We start from the raw sequence: 23,123 nt of genomic DNA, 5'->3' as shown, positions 1-23,123 counted from the left end.
GACAGAAACTCAAAGGAGACCAGAGAGTTTCTGCAAGCTGGAAAGATGTGGAATGGACGCTGAGGTGGGGAGTGCGAGAAGATGGGAACAGACGCCTGCAAGTTTTTGCCACCAGCACCAACTTGTAGATTCAAGTTTGAGCCCTCATTTGCAAATGTCTGTGTAAAAGACTCCATCTCCCATCACCTCAACGGGACATGACTTGGCTGGCAGGACAAAGCATCCTGAGGAGAAAAGTAGCTTGCCCAGGACTTCACAGGAAACTTACAGGAGCCCTAAGTGGGCCACACTGCTCAGAGGGAGGAGGACTATGTGGAGAGCAGGGATCCCACAGCCACACCAAGGAAGCCCCTTTAGACCTCGAGAAAGAAGAGCTGGGGAGAGAGAGCACAATGGGCTCCCGAAGGATTGCAGAGCACTGCAGAGGCACTCTATGTGCTGGAACAGCTGAACCACGAGAGGAGTTCCCTGAAGCTCTTGCCTCTGGCCAAAACTGCTCAAATGACAGGTAATGCATTCCCAACTCCCTCTTTCCTTTTCTTACACATACAGGTGTGTGTGGGTGTAGATACATATGTAGATATATAGTATATAAAATCCCACAACACAACAGAGTATAACATAAGAGATAATACCATACAATATAATATCCTTATATGCCACCATTGAGATCAAGACTCTTGAGACCAACTTTTTGACAACATTCTATTCTACCAACTCCAGCTCGCTGGAAGTCAGTTCAGAGCAGGGTTGCTCTGAGAGCTCTGCCCCTACCATTATTCTCTGAGGAGACACCACTTGTACTTCCAAATGTTGAGGGTAGATTTTTTGCTCAATTCACAGAACCAGAACCTTCCAGGTTACATGTACAGCCAATAATCAGCAGGCTCCCCAGGCTGGGCAAACAGTTCATCCCAGATCACGTCTTTTGTCCAGCAAAAGCCGGCTCACACTTGCAGATGGCAGAAGAGTCTCCTCTAAGTGCCACAGGCCCTTCTGCCTCCCTTTTTTGACCCCCTATTTGCCTTCTCATTTTCTCCTGCTGCTAATGTTATAAAGAATGAGCTGATCTCCGCAGTCTCACTTCCATCCATGCCTAGATGTTGACCCCTAACTCTCCTCATATAATAAAAAGATAAAATTCTGCCAGAAAAGAATATTGCTAAAAATTTAATTGTGACTAATATATTCATTATAATTAAAGATTTAGAAATGCTATATTTTTACTCCTGTAGTAGATGCATTGCATGCCTGCCCAATGACCATTTCCCCTTCCTCCACCTTTGTAAAATCCTCATTTTGTTCAAGTGTCCTTCTTTCCCACCTGGCCACATATTCTGCATCTTGGCAGGTGTGGGAATGTGGTAATCCTGACTGCTCTAAACCACCAATAGCAGTTTCATCACCATTGACAATGATTGGTTCAGGAAAAGCATGTGACACACTTCTGGCCAATGAGACCTGTGGAGAAGTTTCATGGATGTGTGAATGGTGGATTCTGGGAAAATTTTCCGTGATCTTAAAAGGAAACTCGGACTTTCCCTTCTGTCTCTGAATGTTCTATTAATTCCTGGAATTATCCATTGGCGGGGGTTGGGGAGTTAGTCTGAGGATGAGACTGATATACTGAAGAGGCAGAGCAGAAACATGAAAAGAACCAGCATCCTTGGAAATATCACTGGGCTGCTGAATTTACCAGCCCTGAACCCACCCTACCTCATGACTTCTTACCATGTGAAAATGTTTCTTCGTATTGTTTTAACAAAGTAAGACAAACCTTTCTGTTCCTAGCAGCTGAAAGCATTCTAATCAATATAATGTGCTACTGACATTATCTCAAATATTTTGGTGTAAGCCACGTGTGTAGTACATTTACAGTCATTTGATAATTATTAGAGTGTGCCTTTAAATAACAACACAGGCATGTAGCTACGTATTTCGTGTATATGCCATATAGTCATATGCCGTGTTGGTCAGTTGGTATGTTGACCAGAAGGTGCCAACACAGTCCTCTAGATGGGAGACATAGGTGGGAGGCATGGGAATGGCTGAATACTGAGCTCTCAGAGCAATAAAACAGTTCCTCCAGCAATATGCCTTGTGGTAAAATACTACAAGGTATGAATTCCTGGACTGGGCCTCATGGCACAACACAGGTTAAAAACATTTATAAAACACTTATGATATGACAGGCACTAGCCTTAACTTTGAGAACTCAAAGCTAAATAAAACACTGCCCCACTTCTGGGAGAAAAATATGATTATTTCATAGTAATTTTAATTTTTATCATGTTTCCAGGAATGAAAAAATGAGCTTTGTTTAATGCTTGTTGATGCTGTTATACAGTTTCTTTCTTTCTTTATGATCTTTAAGGGATTATAAATAAATTATGCTACTTTAAAACCCTAGAAAGAGAACTAAAGACATGAGTGAAAGGCTCGAGGATAAGTCCTTATTTATGAAAACTGCCATATATATATATATATATATTTTTTTTTTTTTTCTGCAGTTCTATGCTACAATGCTACTTTTGAAAGGACCAAAGGAATCATCTTGTTTTGGATTCATAGCTCATCCCACTAGAGAGGTAAACTTGTATGTTAATATCCTAATACATTTTTTAGCATGTATTTTATGAGAAAGGTGAAATATTATAATATTTTTGATGGGTTATCAATAAGATACACATTTAGTTTTACTACTTTCCAGGTTATTAGGCTGTTGAGTAAAAGCAATATTGCTAGGTAAAGGAGGTATCCATTTGATAACAGGCATGTAGAATGCAAATTGGTCTTTAAGATATATGTTCCTAGGTGCCCTGTCTGATTTCTTTAAGTTGACATTTAAAAACTTAAGTTCCAAAGTTCTTGGGCATCATTCTCCTTCTTTTATTGATCTTCCTTTAAACCTATCACTGACCAACATTTAAAGAGAACACATAAATCATACATATAAAGTTATAAGGTTACCAGAGTAATGTAATAAGTAATAAGATAAATCTGTCAGCTGGGTGCAGTGGCTCATGTCTGTAATCCCAGGACTTTGGGAGGCCAAGGTGGGCGGATCACCAGGTCAGGAGTTTGAGATCAGCTTGGCCAACATGGTAAAACCCCGTCTCTACTAAAAATACAAAAATTAGCCAGGCGCGGTGGCAGACAACTGTAATCCCAGCTACTCAGGAGGCTGAGCAGGAGAATAGCTTGAACCCAGGAGGCGGAGGTTGCAGTGAGCTGAGACTGTGCCACTGCACTCCAGGCTGGGCGACAGAGCAAGACTCCATCTCAAAACAAAACAAAACAACAACAACAAAAAAGATAAACCTGTGAGACCCTGGTCAAAGCCCTCTTTGAGGGAGGAGTTTGCCAGTGACCTGTGCCATAGTGTGAAGCCCAGTCTAGGAATTCACACCCCATGGTATTTCACCACAAGGCATGTTGCTGTAGGAACAGTTTTATTCCTGAGAGTTCAGTGCACCATTCCCATGCCTCTCACTTATGTCTCCCATGAGGAGGACTGTGTTGGCACCTTCTGGTCAGCATACCAACTGACCAATGAATATTTCAGAGGTTTTTCAGGGTTTTACCCTTCAACCCTGCCCCGAATGTCCCACATGACTTAGCGGAAGATTCTTGCCTTCCAGGCTGATTCTTGATTCGTTAGACTCAAGACCCGTTGCAGTAATTACAGTAAAACTGATCACTTCCACAGAGATGACAGTTTAACTCCCATGAGAGGTCACCTTAAGCTGGCTGTTACAAAGGTTGCAGCTACACCTTAAGCTGGCTGTTACAAAGGTCTCAGCTGCTCAGAAGACTGAGGTGGGAGGATGACCTCAGCCTGGGAGGTGGAGATTGCAGTGAGCTGAGATTGCACCACTCTACTCCAGCCTGGGTGAGAGAACACAGACCCTGTCTCAAAATAAAGGCAAAAAAAAAAAAAAAAAAAAAAAAAAAAGCAGCAGCCAAGTAAATTTATTAAGTGCCTAATTAATGTGAGAAGTCTGGTGATAAGCAGCCCTTTTTATTTAACAAAGTATTATCTTCACTTTTCCATATATTACATGAAAGATCTTACAAAACCTTTTTGCTCTTCTGCTATTGTCTATAAACTTGTTCCCTGTTTCCAAGGAACAGGGAGTGAATATAAGTTATAGGCCATTAGTTCTTTAGCTTCCTTATTATTTTATAGATTGTGAATTTATTTCCTATATCTGTAATGCTCACTTGCTTCATTTAGAAAATCTGTATGTAAATGTTTTATTGACAAATAATCATAATTACAGTTATTTAAATTTTTCATCTAAATGCTTACATAATTCATTTATTCTTCTATTTAACAAATATTTACAGATATTTACTGTGTGTTAGACACTTTTCTGGGCATGAGACACCGAGCAGTGAATAAATATGAAAAAAAAATCCCTATCCTCATGAAGCTCACATTTAAGTAGGACAAGACTGATGCTAAATAAAACAAATAAGTAAAATATATGGAATGTTAGTGGCATGGAGAAGAAATAATGCAGAAGAGAAGGATACTGAATGCTAGAGGCAGGGCTGCAATTTTAGACTGAACAATCATAAAAGAGGTGGTGGCTTTGTAATGTGTAACTTGACTAGGCTGAATTATGTCTCTCCTGTGTGTTTTTTTGGAGGGAATATTTGGAGGGAAGACGTGAAACAGCCACCATGTTGTTTTTTATGTTTAGAAAGTCAGGACAGGTAATGCTGTGGCCCTTCTACTGGCTCACTTCATTAATATAGCACAGAAACTGGGCCTGCAACTGTTCACCTTCCCCGGCATCCTCCTGCAGCTTCTCTGACTCCTGGGCCAGGTGTGTGTTTAGTTCTGTGATGAAGGGAGCTGGCTTCTTATGTAGGACAGCTCCATCATCTGGTTGGAGGCAATGAGAACTGATAGGGGGTCCAGAGTGCCCTGTTGGATTCCAGCCCACTGACCAGGCTCTCTTCAACTTTATATCCATCTCTCCTTCCTACTCTCTAATCTATAGACTTCAAACTCCAGCATGAAATGCAAAGAAAACAGCCTTACAGAGTCTGGTTAATGAGCTCCTACAATTGATTAAGTCAAATCCATGTAACAAATTCATTTTCTCTCTCTCCTTCTCTTTTCAACTAATTCTGCTTCTTTGATTGAAACATGTCTAAAACAGAAGTCCTGTCTGAAAATGTGATATCTGAACAAAGATCTAAAGGAGGTGAGCTGTGCATATCTAAAGGAGCAAGCTATACAGATAGAGATCTGGCAGAGAACAGCAAAGGCAGAGGCCCTAAAGCAGGAGCATGCCTGGTGCGGTTGAAGAATAGCAAGGAAGCCAGTGAGGTGAGATCACAATCAGGGTGGGGAGAGGAGCTGGTGATGAGTTCAGGGGGTGGGGGGTGGCAACTATAGACTGCATAGATCTTTGGCCATTGAGTGCATTGAGTTTTACTGTGAGTAAGATGGGGAGCTATTAGAGGATTTTGGAGCAGAGGAGTGAACGATTTGGCTGACATTTTAGCAGAATGCCTATGACAGCTGTGTGGAGAATCAACTGCAAAGTGGAAAGAATGGAAGCTGAGGGAACAGTTGAGAGGCTATTTTAGGATTCAGGCAAAGATAGTGATGGTTTGGAGCAGTGGGAGGATTGGTGGTGACAGGTGTTGGGTTTGGAATATTATTCCAAGGTAGAGTTGACAGAATTTGCTGATGAAAATTTTGAAGAATTTAAGGTAAAGAGAAGAATGAAGGATGATTCTTGGTTTTTGGCCTGAGCAGCAAGGTGAATAGTAGGATGGAGGAATGGCCATGGAGGAAGATTTGTGAAAGAAAATTGAAGATTTAGTTTTAGATATAATTTTGAAACACTTATTTTACACTCCAATGAATGGTCTAGAGTTCAGATGAGGAAAGATTCAGGGTGGAGAAACACAATTGTGAGATGTTACAATGAAATTTAGACCACGGGCACACTGAGATTACCTAGGGACCCAGTGACCCTGACAAGAGCTGTTTCAGTAGAGTCGTGAGGGTTAAAGCCTACCTGGCGTGTATTCGAGACAAAATGGGAGAAGAGGAATTGAAGGTAGCAAACCTAGACAATACTACTGAGTTTTCCTGCCACCAATGTGAATTTATATCCCCAGTCCAAGTATATTTGAAATACCGCCAGTCATTTGTATCTTATAGATACATTCATGAGGAATGAATATTTTATTTTTGTTCATATGTTTATCTTTCCCACTAGCCAACCAGCACCCAGAGGGAAGAATCTGTATTTTTCTCATCTTTCTATTCTTGCCAAACACAATGCATGAGCTAGATATTTATTGAATAATAAACACCTTTAATTAAGTGCTTCTCTGAGTTAAATGCTTTGTCTATCTCTATAAGGTTCTTGGAAATATTTAAGAGTTCAACTGGGCATGGTTTTCAAATGATCATAGCAGTCAAAAAATATATTAGCATCTAAGGACTAGGGGGAAAGGCTGTTCATATTCTTCATAATTGTTGTTAGTCGTGGATTGAAAATAGGTAATGGCTTTTTTTTTTTTTTTTTTTTTTTGAGACAAAGTCTCGCTCTCTCGCCCAGGCCAGGGTGCAGTGGCTTGATCTCAGCTCACAGCAACCTCCGCCTCCTGGGTTCAAACGATTTTCTTGCCTCAGCCTCCCAAGTAGCTGGGATTACAGGTGGCCACCATGATGCCCAGCTAACTTTTGTATTTTTAGTAGAGATGGGGGTTTCACCATGTTGGCCAGTTTAGTCTCCTGACCTGAAGTGATCCACCCGCTTCAGCCTCTCACAGTGCTGGGATTACAGGCATGAGCCACAGCGCCCAGTTGGTAATGGCTCTTTTTTTTTTTTTTTTCGAGACGGAGTCTCATTCTGTCACCAAGGCTGGAGTGCAGTGGCGCGATCTCGGCTCACTGCAACCTCCGCCTCCTTGGTTCAAGCAGTTCTCCTGTCTCAGCCTCCTGAGTAGCTGGGATTACAGGCACCCACCACCACTCCCAGCTAATTTTTGTATTTTTAGTGGAGATGGGGTTTCACCATGTTGGTCATGCTGGTCTCGAACTCCAGACCTCTTGATCCGCCCACCTTGGCCTCCCAAAGTGCTGGGATTACAGGTATGAGCCGCCACGCCCAGCCGGTAATGGCTCTTTCTAAAGAATTATGCAGTTTTGCATTGGAATAAGGAAGTAGAAGGAAAGTCAGAAATGAATTCAGAAAGTAAAGGAGAGGATGCTAGATTGCATAATCCTTTTGAAAGTAAGTTGCTGGGCGCAGTGGCTCACGCCTGTAATCCCAGCACTTTAAGAGGCTGAGGCGGGTGGATCACCTGAGGTCAGGAGTTCTAGACCAGCCTGGCCAACATGGTGAAACCCCGTCTCTGCTAAAAATACAAAAATTAGCCAGGCGTGGTGGTGCATGCCTCTAATTCCAGCTACTTGGGAGGCTGAGGCAGGAGAATCGCTTGAACTCAGGAGGTAGAGGTTGCAGTGAGCTGAGACCGTGGCATTGCACTCCAGCCTGGGCAACAAGAGACAAGAGCGAAACTCCATCTCAAGAAAAGAAAGAACGAAAGAAAGAACGAAAGAAAGAAAGGAAGGAAAGAATTTTTCTAATCACATATTTAACCAAAGAAAGAAAGAAAGAAAGAAAGAATTTTTCTAATAATATATTTAACCTATTTTTATCTTGATGCACTGTAAAAAAATGCTTATAAGTATCGCTTGCATTTCTGGCAGTTTATTGACTTAATCAAAGGTTTAAGGATTTTAAGAAGCATAAAAACAGTTTTCTAGAAAAAACAGTTTTCTAGAAGAATAAACAGTTTTCTAGAAAAAAAAAAAAGGTAATAATTATTAGAGGAGAGACCCAAATAGACTCCATATTAAGATGGGTAAAGAATGCTGAGGAAACCGAAAAACTTAAATAAAGGGAATATCAGGACATTATAGGGCCAAATAAATAATAGCATTGCTATAAGGAATGTAAATCTGTCTAACATAGAAGTTTTTTGTTACAATTGTTAACACTGCAATGCTATGTATTGGAGATGCTACGGACTGAATTGTGTCTCCTCCAAATTCAAATGTTGAAGCCCCAGTGTGACTGTATTTGGATACAGAGCCTTTAGGAGGTAGTTATGAGTAGGTAAGTTCATGAAGGTGGAGCCCTAATCCTAATGGTTTGGTGTCTTTATAAGAGGAGGAAAAGAGCTCTCTCTCTCTCTCTGCCATGTGAGGAGAAGGCAAGAAGAAGGCTAACTGCAAGCCAGGAAGAGAGCCCTAGCTAGAAACTGAGCTCTGTGTGACTTAAGCAAATTAATTTTCTCCCAATTCTGGAGGCTGGAAAGTCCAAGGTAAAAATTTTGGCAGTCTATGGTATTTTGTTATGGCAGCCTAAGTAAACTAAGACAGGAAGGAGGTAACAGTTAAAAATGGAAAAACATAGTACTATTTTATTAATACATGAAAAAACCCAGACCCCTTAGAATGAAATATGTACATAATGCTAGGTACATTCAGTTTTCTTTAATCCTCAGTAGAATTCATTGAGATAGGATTATGATTCCCATTTTAGTGAAGTTCAGTGAAATTAAGTAATTTATTCAAGGTTATGCAGCTAGTAAGTGGAAGAGTCAGGTTTTGTACTTAGCTCAGTTTGATATCAAAGGCCATGTTCTTATCTATCATTTATTAATTCTTCAAAAAGTACTTGAGTCTCTGCTATGTGGCAGGTCCTGAAATGGATGTGGACATTCTTTCAACTTGTTCCCTGCCCTCAAGGGGCTTACAACCTTAGGTTCTAGGATTTGAGCCAGGATTAATTATCCTGAAAGCCTAGGCCAGGTGTAGTGGTAGCAACTACCTCAGGGCTGGAAGGCATGGAGCCAAGAAGGAAACATCTCAGATAACCAGATGGAAACATCAGATAGGTAAGATTTGAAGTGAAAGGTGACCATTGGAATCTGAAAATTCTTGTGTGTTCTAGAACAATACTTCTTACAATATAGTGTGCATATGAATCACCTGGAGATCTTGTTAAAATATAGTTTCTGATTCAGTAGGTTTTGGGTAGGTCTTGAGTCTGCATTTCTTTCTTTCTTTTTTTTCCTTTGAGACAGAGTCTTGCTCTGTCACCCAGGCTGGAGTGCAGTGACATGATCTCAGCTCACTGCAACCTCCGCCTCCCAGGTTCAAGCAATTCTCCTGCCTCAGCCTCCTGAGTAGCTGGGTTTACAGGCGCGCACCACCATGCCCGGCAAGTTTTTGTATTTTTAGTAGAGACGGGGTTTTATCATGTTGGCCAGGCTGGTCTCCAATTCCTGATCTCATGATCTGCCCCCCCTCGGCCTCCCAAAGTGCTGGGATTACAGGAGTGAGCCACCGTGCCCGGACGAGTCTGCATTTCTTAAAGAAAACACCTCCCAGGTAGCATGGTAGCTGCTGGTCCAGGGGCCACACTAAAAGCGCAAGAAGTTAGAAAGCAGCAGTAATACTTGTTTTTTTGGGCACCTCCACCCTTCAGCCCAGAGAGAGCACAGATAGAGACACCACATAATGTGGTGTCACATAATCTAGCCACACGTAATATGTGTGGTAGATATGGCCACACATAATCTAGCTCACTGTGGGGTAAGGAAACAGGGGCCTTTGGTAAGAAAATACAGGTTCTTTTAAAAAAACTGTTCTTTATTGAGCACCCTCGTATAATTAAATCGAGTTTTATGGTTCTATATAGCCCCAAGTGATCAGTTTGACATAATTTTGAATTTTACAACTTGTGCTTTGATTTTCATAGGGGTTCAGATTTTTAACTTCTTTATTTGAAATCATTGTGACATCCTTGTTGTAGAAGGTATAGAAAGAAATTAAAACAAATTTCCCAAACCAAAGCATTATATATACAATAAGGTATTTTTATATGTTCTGAACAGTCATGTAATTAACTTTATTTCAGTTGTGGACACTGAAACTTGATAACATTTCCTCTTCCTTCACTCCCATATTTAATGACAAATTATATCTGAGGCTGACCAACAAGATGATTTGTTTTTTTCTCAGCCATGAATAGCTAGGAAACTCCATTCTATTTTGGGATAAAATACAATCTTTTAGTAGCAAGAATTTGATAAAACAATTTCTGTGATGATTTCTTCTGAGGCTTTCCAATCCTTTAGACAATACTTTATTCTTCTCCATGAATAATTTGGAGCCTTTTAATTGCTAATGTTTCCATCCAGGAAAGCCTGAGAAGATATAAACATTTTAAACAACCTTCTAAAGTTGGCTCTGAGTCCTTTTGTTCAACTCAAATACAAGTACTTTTACAATGGGAGGATTTAAAATAGTTATAAAAATCAAAGCCTTTCTTTGTCTTCTTTTGTAATCCCTGCTCTATCCTCATGATACTTATCACTTCATATTTATACGGTAACTTTCTCCAACTTTCCCAACATGTATCATATGCTTTAAAAGACTATCGAAATATTCCTATGGCAAAGATAGATTAAAAGGAACAGCAAAAACAACTTTTATACTCTTTCCCTGCCCTGGCCTCTTCAGCACCCTCACAAACAAACCTTAAACTCTAAACAGAACAAAAAACTTTTATAAAGTTAAGGAAATTGGAGTTGGAACAGTAACAGATTTACTAAAAGGCAAAAATAAAGTGTTGCTCCAGGAAGGGAAGTTACACAGGAAATAGTGGGGATCTGAAAGGAAGCAACTGCAGATTATTGTAGGCTGTGGCCAAACACCAGTTTAGGATTTTTCCTTCCTTTCTAGTTTTGCTGCCACTTCCCCAGAAGAGACCACTATCACCAATTTGTGCAGACTTTTGCAATTTACTCCCACTTGACCGCCCTACCTCCCCCATCATTCCCTTGCATCGCAGTTCATCTTCTCTCCTGCCACAGACTCTAAGTTCATGAAAGTGTAGAACCACAGCTGCAGACCTGCCTCATCCCCAAACACAGCTAACCACCTTGCAGTTCCTCTAGGTACCTCTGCGTAATGCTAACTGCTGTGACTAATCCCAAACTTTCTATGGCTTAACATTGTGGAGATTTTAAAAACATATTCAGAACTGGAAAGAGTGGTAAAATGAACTCCCTTTACCCTGTCAGTCAGTGATGACAATTTTTAAATTTTTGTCAGTCTCGTATCATCTATTCCCAACTATTTGTTATTTTTGTTGAATTATTTTAAAAGAAATCTCAGACATCACAGCATTTCAGCTGTAAAAACTTCAGCATATAAGAAATAAGGATATTAAACACACCCACCCACAATGCCATTATCCTCCTGAACATGCCTAACAATTTCTTAATATAAGCTAATATCCAGTCCTTGACATTTTCACAACTGTACAGAAGAAGTATTTTCCAATTGGTTTGTTTGAATCATTATCATTTGGTTGTTACATCTCTTAAATCTCTTTCACTCTGTAACTGTTCCCCACCTTCCCCTACCCCCGTATCATTTATTGGCTGAGGAAATCAGATCTTGCTCTTTAAATAGTCCCACATCATGGAAGAGACTGGTTGCTTCCCTGTGGTGTTGTTTAATTTGTTCCTCTATCCATTCCTCTTGCCTTCCATTTGCTATAACTAATGGGTAGTTAGACCTACAGGCTGGATTAGATCCTGGAATTGTTTTACAGAGGACAGGGCAAGAATACTTCATAGGATTACTTCCTATTTGCGGTAGCCAGCCTCCAAGATGGCCCCACTAATCTTCACTTTCTCATATTCATGTCCTTGTGTAGTCCCTTACCACAATGACTAGGAGGAATGACTTGTGAACCAATAGGACATAGCAGAAATAATGACATGGGACTTAGGAGGCCAAGTCATAAAAGGCATGTGACTTCTTCCTCTCTCCCTGTTGGATCACTCAATCTGGGGGAAGCCAATCAAGACAGCTGCAAACTCAAGCAGCCTTATGGAGAAGGTCATGGGGTTGAGGCCCCCTGCTGACAGCCATATGGGTGAGCCATCTTGGAAATGGATCCTGCAACCCTAGTCAAAGCCCTCAGATGACAATAACCTTAGCTGACACCTAAACTGCAACCTCATGAGATTCCTTGAGCTAGAACCACCAGCTAAACTGCTCCAGAATTCCTAATACAGAGAAATTGTGGGTGACGATAAATGTTTACTGTTGTTTCAAACCACTCAGTTTTGGAGTAATTTATTATGCAGCAATAGATAAAACATTTACCAGTTTATCACATACAGTTTGCTTGACATACTTTTAATAATGCTAAGATTGATCAATATGTTCAGGTATTATCAACCTGATCTATCCATTATAAAGTTCCCCATGAACATTTCACCTAGTGGTATTAGTACCCATTGATGTTTCACTGACTAGATTTATTGTTTCGTTGGGGGTTCTGTTACCATTTCTTCTGCCTTGATTAGTTGAGATTCTTCTGTAAAGCACTTTGGGAGGCCGAGGCAGGCGGATCACGAGGACAGGAGATCGAGACCATCTTGGCTAACGTGGTGAAACCCCGTCTCTACTAAAAATGCAAAAAATTAGCCGGGCATGGTGACAGTCGCCTGTAGTCCCAGCTACTTGGGAGGCTGAGGCAGGAGAATGGCATGAACCCAGGAGGCGGAGTTTGCAGCGAGCCGAGATTGCGCCATTGCACTCCAACCTGGGCAACACAGAGAGACTCCATCTCAAAAAAAATAAAAGAAAAAAAAGTTCTCTAATCAACTACGTGGATACACTGAAATGCCATTTGTGTAGGAAAACCATGATAAATGTCCTGCTTAGAAGTTTAATAATAAATGTAGAAAAATGACAAGGAACTAATTATTTGATATTAAAAACTGCTTAAAACTTGGAAGTTTTATATAGCTTGAAATGAAAGACGTTTTGAAGGCCGGGCGCTGTGGCTGAAGCCTGTAATCCCAACACTTTGGGAGGCCGAGGCGGGTGGATCACCTGAGGTCAGGAGTTTGAGGCCAGCCTGGCCAACATGGTGTAAACCCCGTCTCTACTAAAAATACAAAAAATTAGCTGGGCGTGGTGGCGCGCGCCTATTGTCCCAGCTACTCAGGAGGCTGAGGCAGGAAAATCGCTTGAACTCGGGAGGTGGAGGTTGCAGTGAGCCGAGATCGCGCTATAGCACTCCAGCCTGGGTGACAGAGGGAGACTTAGTCACACACACACACAAAAAGACGTTTTGAAATTTGTAATTTTTATATTCCCTTCACTGACTGTCCTAAATGAATTAAAAACCAGTGTTTTCAAATCCGAACTTTTTAAATTAAAAATGACAGGGGAGTGGGTGAGGGGCGGTTGGGCGCAGTGGCTCACGCCTGTAAACCCAGCACTTTGGGAGGCCGAGGTGGGCAGATCACCTGAGGTCAGGAATTCAAGACCAGCCTGGCCAACATGGTGAAACCCCATCTCTACAAAAATACAAAAATTAGCCGGGCTTGATGGTAGATGCCTATAATCCCAACTACTCTGGAGGCTGAGGCGGGAGAATTGCTTGAACCCAGGAGATGGAGATTGCAGTGAGCTGAGATCACGCCACTGCACTCCAGTCTGAGTGACAGGGTGAGACTCCGTCTCAAAAACAAACAAACAAACAAACATAATAAAATAAAAATAAAAATGATAGGGGGATGAAGGAAGAGGCACTTATGCTGCTAAATTGCTAATCTGTCCTGTTTTACAAGGATGTAACCGGCTGTTTTGATGTTCAGTAGTAGATGAGATGTGAGATTCAAAGAAAATGTTGCCAGGTTGTGGTTGCTAGTGAGTGTGGACTTTTACTGGAGGAACAGGTCTAATATGACTACCAGCATTTTCTGTTCCATTCAGCTTTAAAGAGTCTCCTGGGCAAAGTGTTCTGCAGAGCAGCAAACATTACTGCCTTCGTAGTTCTTATTATAATCACTTTAACATGATTTTATATAATCACTTCTGGGCTATAAAATGCTATAATTCCCAACACTATAAGGCCATCTGAAACCGTAGCTAAAAATATACGCAATAATTGTTCACAATTCCAGAAATAATTCCCCAACCAGATCTGGTTGTGAGGATGGATTTTTTTTTCCCTCTCCTCAAATATATCACCTACCACAGATTGTGTTTTCTAAATAAGTGAATCTGCTGAAATATTTTATTTCTTAGGATCAAGAATAGTTAAATGTCAGTATTTTGCTTTAAATGGTTTCCAACCATTTCCTCAGGGAAAGCTTTAATGTACATTAAAATTTTATTTCCCATTTTGTGAAAACATATTGTTTGGGGAAAGGAAACCTGGAGTTCTCACATTTTAAATGTGAATATCACAGAAGTGTATATCCTTAATACATAATTACCTTTTGTACCAGTTACCACCATCATTTAGTTTACCCTTAGATTTTGCATTCCATTCCATTAAGTGCCATCCGCCAAACATTTACTGAACATTTTCTTTTCTTTTCTTTTCTTTTTTTTGTGACGGAGTCTCGCTCTGTCACCCAGGCTGGAGTGCAGTGACACAATCTTGGCTCACTGCAACCTCCACCTCGTGGGTTCAAGCAATTCTCTGCCACAGCCTCCCGAGTAGCTGGGATTATAAGCACCCACTACTATGCCCGGCTAATTTTTTTGTATTTTTTTTTTTTTAGTAGAGACAGGGTTTCACCATCTTGACCAGGCTGCTCTTGAGCTCCTGACCTCGTGATCCACCCGCCTTGGCCTCCCAAAGTGCTGGGCTTACAGGCGTGAGCCACCATGCCCGGCCCATTTATTGAACATTTTCTAGGGACAAAGCTTTATATACTCATAACATACAAGCTGTTAGGGTTATAAGTGAAAAGAATGAGAATGTAATACCCAGTGCTCATGCAAAGCGGCCAGTAAGTTTCATTTTATGAGCAGACTTTGATTGACTGATTGATAGGGACTTCCAGGAGTGCTCTATGGAGAATAAACTTAGGATCATATTAAGGTCAGCTGGCATGACTTCCACCATCAAAATAATATCGTCCATGATCTAGAGAGTGGGAATTGGTAGTAAATTGCAAATTTTAACCTAAAAATTATGATAAAATGTAGGAGAAAAGGTCATTATTTCTAAATTGCTTCAGAGAGAAAGTAGCTATGAATCAGGCTTTGAAAAAGGAGAATTTAGATATTAGAGAATGAAGAGGGGAAGGGACATTCCAGGCACTAGGAATTGGGAAGATCAAGGTATAGAAGTAAGCAATCCAGATAAGCCAATGGATGAGGCTACAGCAAAGTTTGCATGGATGGATGTTGTGGGAGACAAAGTTGAAAAAAACACACAGAGAATGAAAGAGAACAAAATCATTATCTCATTAGGTATCAAAGCGGCTGGGCTGAATATTTTTTATACTTGCATATCAGACCATCTTATAAACCTAAATGACTTTACTTCTCATTTACACATATACAAACAATACTCAAAATGTCTTTTACTACTCTTGTGCACTATTGGAATGTAAATTAGTTTAGCCATTATGGAAGACAGTATGAGGTTTTCTCAAATAACTAAAAATAGAACTATCCATATGATCCCAGCAATCCCACTACTGGGTATTTATCTGAAGGAAATAAAATCAGTATATGAAAGAGATGCCTGCACTTCCATGTTTATTGTAGCACAATTCACAGTAGCAAAGATCTGGAATCAGCCTAAGGGTCCAGGATGGACAAATGGATAAAGAAAATGTGATGATACATATATATATATATGATATATATGTGATGATATATATTATATATACTATGGAATACTATTCTGCCATAAAAAGAATAAAATCCTGTCATTTGCAGCAACATGGATGGCACTGGAAGTCACTATGTTAAGTGAAATAAGCCAGGCACAGAAAGACAAATACCATGTTCTCACTCACACGCAGGAGCTAAAAAATTTGATCTTGTGGAGGGAGAGATAATGATAATTATCAGAGGCTGGGAAGGGTGTGTGTGTGTGGCAAGGGGAGATGAAGAGAGGTTGGTTAACGGATACAAACCTACAGTTAGATAGAAGGAATAATTTCTAATGTTAGTTAGCAGAGTAGGGTGACTAGTTATCAACAATGTATTGCATATCTCAAAATAGCTAGAAGAGAGGTCTTGAAATGTTCTCAACACATAGAAATCATAAATGCTCGAAGTAATGGATATCCTAAATATTCTGACATTCTATGCTTATAATGAAATAGCACATATACCCCGTAAATTTATACAAATATCATGTATCAATAAAAAATGTCTCATACTAACATCTGATACCAGTTTATTATAGTGGACACTATTGCCTAACAAACATTCACACTTTCTAATACATTAAATTTCCCTTGGGAAACTACCCCTCTATGTTCTGCTGTATTTGTATGCGTGTGACTATTTCCTCAGTGTCAGGGAGAAACTGGGAAAACCAATTAGCATATCCCATTCTTCTGGTCAAGTAATGGGGTTGATGATGGGCTTCTAACCCAATCAGAGACAGGGAGACATGGGGAGACCTTGGCTGGGCTCCTGAGAAAGAAGAGCATTCACATTTCCACAGAATCCAGTGATGTAAGGACATGAGGCTTGACACTGCTACTGTCACAATGCGAGACAGCCTCAGGATGAAGCCAACACTCAGAGAATGACAAAATCAAAATTTGGAGATTAACTGACCTCATATAGCATTGCATAAGCCCCTGAATCAAGTTATGCCTGAAGCTTAGTCCTTGAGCCTTCAGCTACATGAACCAATATATTTCTCTAATTAACTAGGCAAGTTTGAGTTGGACTTTCCATCATTTACTACAGAGTGCTAAGTGGTAGAGTTATTTTATACCTTCACAGTTTTCTTTTCTTTTCTTTTTTTTTTTTTGGAGCCCAACAAAATAATTTGTATCCTTATTAGCTCACTCCTGCAGCCTGTAGGGAAACAGACCAGTTATTCTGTCACCCAGTGACTTTTTTATCTTTGTATATTGATAGGTTTCCCCAAGTGTTCTTGGAAGTCCTTTTTACTTTCCTAATAATGAAAGCCTAGTTTCAAATCCTCTTTTTGTTTTATTTTTGATTCACACGGTATCAATTCTCCTTATTTGGTAAAATTCCAATAAGAACACAAAAATTCAATTGAGACTTGGTTTACAGGGAAATACATTCATGTTTGCTTCATATTTGAGCAATATTTATAAACACTCAATATTTGGTGCAAAGGTCTTTATTATATGGAAGGATAACCACTGCTAACGATCTGGATGATGTCCTTCCAGACTTATTACCATAAGGCTTATATACATGAAACAAAAATGGGACCATGTTGTAGATACCATACAGCACCATAAAACATACATTTTATATTTTATGTTTATCTTTTTAACAAATAGCACCTTGTGATATATTTTCCCTGCTATCTCTTCTGACTCACAGCTACACTTCTGGGAGTATCACAGAGATTTGAGTCAAAAGGCTACTTGGTTCATTATATTCTAAAGTTAAACATGCTTGCACCTAATCTATGTTTGGATTGGTAGGCCAGAGGGAGTTTCTCTAAGATTTGAAATATCTCTCACTGGTTTCACTCAGGAGAAACGGACTTTCTTTAAATCATCAATCTTTAAAAACATCAAGAAATGGTGGTCTTCAACAAATGAGGAGGAATGAAGGAGAATGATCCTATTTTCCAATCAATTATCACTTTACTTTGGAGACTTTGTGAGAAGACTTACTATGAAAGTTCCTTTTGAAGAACTGATCTTATCCCTGCCTGAAAATGTAACTCTTCTTCTCTAGTAATTTAATGACCAGAGAAGAGTGTTATTTTAGCTGATTAAAATAGCTTTGTTGTAAAACTTCATTGCTCAATACAATTATTTCCAGGATAACTACTTTCACTGCCACTAATTTAAAAGGGCATTTATGGTTCCACTGAAAAAAGATACTTAAACATAGAAAATTAAATCTGTGAAACATCTTCAAGTAAGTTAAAACAAGAGGCTTAGGCATTCATAAAAATGTTTGACAGCCTACTAAAAAGTTGTTAATTTTGCCATTGTGTACTATTAACTTTTTAAGTAGTCATTATTTTTAAGAATGATATGTTTGGATTTTAATGTGTTGACATTGAAATAATGGTGTGTGTAAGAACCTCTTCTTGGAGAAAGAAAGAGAAGTGGTGGTCAACAACGTCACCACTGAGAATGAGGACAGAGAAATGACCACGTGGGGTTTGATGCAAAGAGAGCACTTGAAACCCCTGGGAGAGCAGATTCAGGGGGTGGCAAGAAGATAAGTGATGTCCAGGAAGCCTGTGGGGGGGAATGGCTGGTGACATTTTGACCATGAAGGTTTTCACAGTGAAAAATGTCATACCAGAGCCAAGTAATTGAACTTTTTGGGTCACTTGGAAAGATTAATTATCCTGAGCTTAATTTTATTGTTCTAGTTATCTATCACGGAGGAACAAATCAACCCAAAACACAGTGGTTTTTGAACTATAATTCATTTTGCTCATAAATGTGCAATTTGGAAAGGGCTGTGTGTTAGTTTTCTATTATGTGACAAATTATCACAAATTTAGTGGCTTAAAACAACACACATTTGTTATCTTACAGTTTTGTAGGCAAGCAATCCAACACAGTTCTCACTGAGCTAAAATCAAGGTGTCAGCAGGGGTGTGTATCTTTCTGGAAGATCCAGGGGTAGAATCTGTTTTCTTGCCTTTTCCAGCTTCTAGAGGATGCCTGTATTCCTTGGCTCACAGTCTCTTCCTCCATCTTCAAAGCCAGCAACAGCTGGTCAGGTTGTTTTCCCACTGAATCACTCTGACCTTCTCTCCTGCTTCTCTTTTCCTCTTTTAAGGACCTTTTTATTGCATTGGGCCCATCTGGATATCCCAGGATAATCTCCCTACTTCAAGGTCAGCTGATTAGCAATTCTACCTGCAACTTGAATTCACCCTTGCCATGTAATGTAACATATTCATAGGTTCTCGGAATTAGGATATGTACATCTTCCCATTATTCTGCCTACCACAGGCTCATTGGGGATAATGGCTCATCTCTATGCCACACAGCATCATCTGGGGCAGCTGGAGTGGGACTGGAACATCGACTTCCATGACAGCCCATCTATGTGGCTGGCAGGTTGGTGAGCTCAGTTCCTCTCTGTGTGGGCATCTCTAGGGGCCTGCTTTGGCTTTTTCACAATGTGATGGCTGGCTTTGAAGAGCTATTATTCCAAAGGACATTAACTGGAAGATGGCTGTGTCTTAAGTCCTGGGCCTGGAAATTGACACAGTGTCACTTCCGACATATTCAGTTAGTTAACATAGTCACAGAGCCCATCTAGACTCAAGGGGAAGGAGCATCACACCCTAATTCTCAATGGAAAGAGTGTCAAAGAATTTGTAGACACCTTTGCCGGGCATGGTGGCTCACGCCTGTAATCCCAGCACTTTGGGAAGCCGAGGAGGGCGGATCACGAGGTCAAGAGATTGAGACCATCCTGGCCAACATGGTGAAAACCCATCTCTACTAAAACTACAAAAATTAGCTGGGCGTGGTGGCGCATGCCTGTAGTCCCAGCTACTCGGGAGGCTGAGGCAGGAGAATCACTTAAACCTGGGAAGTGGAGGTTGCATTGAGCTGAGATCATGCCATTGCACTCCAGCCTGGGGACAGAGACTCCGTCTCAAAAAAAAAAAAAAAAAGAATTTGTAGACACCTTTAATTCTTCATATTCCCCACTGGTAAAAAAGGGATAATCTTTACCTGCAGTATTGCTGGCAGAATTAGAAATGATGTGTGTAGAGTGACTCATAACATTCCTACCGCATGTATAACAATGCACGGAAGAGAACAATTCTCAAGTGTCTGTAGAATGAATATGTGTGAATACATGAACACTGTGGTTCTTAATATTCGTGGGTTTGGATGAAGATTATAGTTCCTTTCCCCAGAAAACTGTACACATGCACTATGTATACCTTTTGATACATTTCAGGAGATTCCCAGACAAGGTTAAGATCCTTAGGACTAAGATACCAAGTAACAGTGGATTAAAACACTGCAGGGCTATTGTGCATGTGCTGTGAGACATAATTTGGATTTGTTTCCTTTTTAGATATGGGGCTGGGAAGAGTTTTTATACTTGCTTCCAAGATAGCCTGCTTTGCATTTTTTTTTTATTTAGTTAGGCACGTGGGGAAAAGATATTCCATTATAAGTGCTTGCCTCTGTTGTTTTATTTTTATTTTTTATTTTTGCTCATATTGCTCACATAAAGGAAATGCAATAATCTTTAAGAAAGAAAGGGGCTGAATATTTTCATTCTTCTTGCCAAAGCTCTTAATCTTTCGTAATACTGAATAATTGCACTTTCATGCAATTGATCTTTATTTCAAAAGTTTTTTTTTACTTAAAAAAGATTTATTTTTCCTAATGATCAAAATCTGAGAATTTAAATAATACAGAAATAAAATAGAAAAGTAAAGGTCTTTATTATATGGAAGGATAACCACTGCTAATGATCTGGATGATGTCCTTCCAGACTTATTACCATAAGACTTATATACATGAAACAAAAATGGGACCATGTTGTAGATACCACGTAGCACCTTTTGCCCTTAAATATATTGGGCACACCTTTCTATGCTAGTGCTTATCGGTCTACTTCAGACTCTGGTGGCTGGATAATCTTCCATTATGTGATGTATCAGAATATATTTTATCAAATTATAAAACTTCCATTAGAAGATTTATGTGATGTATATAGCTATAATAGCCCACTGAACCACGAGAAAAGGAGTTTATTTTGTTTTTCCTTCCCTTCCTTGCCCCTCACTTCATTCTCGTACTGGTTTCACTGAAAGACTCTACTGGGAAACACGCCTTGATGACTTCCCCCTCGATCATTTATTTGTTTTGATACTACCGCAATCTACAGTGGAAAGAACTCTGAGAGTCCAAAGACCTGGAATCTAAATCTGCTGCTCCATGCTTAACTGCACAGTTTCCTCACTTCTCAGCACTGGTTCCTCAACTGCATAAGAGAAGTGGATTAGATGGCCTCTGATTGCTTTTGCCCATCTCTAGTTGGATTTATTGAGTTGACCATATGCTAAGCATTGCACTAGGAGCTTTCTAGATTGCCCTTATACCAATTGCATCAGGTAGATAATATAATTCCCATTTCTTACACAGAGAGAATGAAGGCAAGGACAATGTAAGAACTCAGAAAGCAAGAAGAGAAGCTGGCATTAGAATGCGGTTGAACAAGAGAAAGAGTTGGAGATGCTGAGTTCTGGAGGCAGATCTACCTAAGCTAAAGGCCTGGAGTCTACCAGCATTTGAGAGTTTATGGTACAGTTTCACATGTATTCTTTCTTTTTCTTTTTTTTTTTTTTTTGAGATGGAGTCTCGCTCTGTCACCCAGGCTGGAGTGCAGCGGCGCGATCTTGGCTCGCTGCAAGCTCCGCCTCCCGGGTTCACGCCATTCTCCTGCCTCAGCCTCCTGAGTAGCTGGTACTACAGGCGCCCACCACCACGCCCGGCTAATTTTTTTGTATTTTTAGTAGAGTCGGGGTTTCACCATATTAGCCAGGATGGTCTGGATCTCCTGACCTCGTGATCCACCCTCCTCGGTCTCCCAAAGTGCTGGGATTACAGGTGTGAGCCACCACGCCCGGCCTCACATGTATTCTTTCAATTGTGCTTCCCCATGTAGATAAGAAAATAAATTTTATTTTATTTATTTTTATTTATTTATTTTTTTCGAGATGGAGTCTCACTCTGTCGCCCAGGCTGGAGTGCAGTGGCGCGATCTCGGTTCACTGGAACCTCAGCCTCCCGGGTTCAAGCAATTCTCCTGCCTCAGCCTCCTGAGTAGCTGGGACTACAGGCGTCCGCCACCACGCCCGGCTAATTTTTTGTATTTTTAGTAGAGACAGGGTTTCACCGTGTTAGCCAGGATGGTCTCGATCTCCTGACCTCGCTATCCGTCTGCCTCGGCCTTCCAAAGTGCTGGAATTACAGGCGTGAGCCACTGCGCATGGCCTTATTTTTTAAATTTAATTAACTAATTAATTAATTTAATTTAATTTAATTTTTTTTTTTGAGACAGAGTCTTGCTCTGGTTCCCCGGGCTGGAGTGCAGTGGTGCTACCTCAGCTCACTACAGCCTCCGTCTCTAGGGTTCAAGCGATTTTATGCCTCAGCCTCTGGAGTAGATGGGATTACAGGCGTGTGCCACCATGCCCAGCTAATTTTTGTATTTTTAGTAGAGATGGGGCTTCACCCTGTTGGCCAGGCTGGTCTCGAACTCCTGGCCTCAAGTGATCTGCCCGTCTAGGCCTCCCAAAGTGCTGGGATTACAAGCATGAGCCACCACACTTGGCATTTGTTCCCATTTAATTTATTAATTTATTTATTTTTATTTTATGATTTTATTTTTTTTTTTTTGAGAGGGAGTTTCGCTCTTGTTGCCCAGGCTGGAGTGCAATGGTGCGATCTTGGCTCACTGCAACCTCCGCCTCCCTGGTTCAAGTGATTCTCCTGCCTCAGCCTCCCTTGTAGCTGGGATTACAGGCGACTGCCACCACGCCCAGCTAATTTTTGAGCTGTTTATTCTCATTTTAAACATAATAAAACAGAGAGGTTTAGAGGCTTGTACGAGGCCATATAGATAGGAAGTAGTATTAGAGATAATTAATTTCTTGGTTAGTAGATAACAAATTGGGCCTTCTGATTCAGTTCTATTGACCATTGAGAATTCATGTAGTATTACTTAAATTTCCTGTGCTAATTTTCCAGTTAATGTAGATGAGGGAAAAGATCCCAAAACCCAAAATTGAGAAGCAGCCATTGGGAAGAAAATATTTTTAGAAATCAATACACAACATCTGCATAGATATTTCCATCTTACAGTCTTAGAATTAACTTAAAGTTTTATTGACATTTTCCAAAAATGTACTCATCTTTTAATAATAGTATACTTAGGAAACTGGCAATGAGCATCCTTTAAAATGAGTAATGGACTCTGTCAAGCAGGCAAACATTTGCCAAGGGAATAAGAAGAAAAAGATATTTACCAATCCTGTGAGTCTCTAGTTTTAGTTCTGTTTGTG

General features: G+C 40.3%; 1 long non-coding RNA gene across 1 annotated transcript; it reads left to right on the top strand.

Annotated features, from left to right (window-relative positions):
- The first annotated feature begins 2,556 nt into the window (after positions 1-2,556).
- LOC129533662 (uncharacterized) lies at positions 2,557-21,212 on the top strand. Its single transcript, XR_008679969.2, has 3 exons — positions 2,557-2,588; positions 5,175-5,344; positions 21,202-21,212. It is a non-coding gene; the product is annotated as an uncharacterized lncRNA (long non-coding RNA).
- The last annotated feature ends 1,911 nt before the right edge of the window (positions 21,213-23,123 follow it).

The sequence above is a fragment of the Gorilla gorilla genome, chromosome 4 (assembly GCF_029281585.2).
Source record: "Gorilla gorilla gorilla isolate KB3781 chromosome 4, NHGRI_mGorGor1-v2.1_pri, whole genome shotgun sequence".
Taxonomy (NCBI): domain Eukaryota; kingdom Metazoa; phylum Chordata; class Mammalia; order Primates; family Hominidae; genus Gorilla; species Gorilla gorilla.
This window is presented reverse-complemented; position numbering and strand designations above follow the sequence as displayed.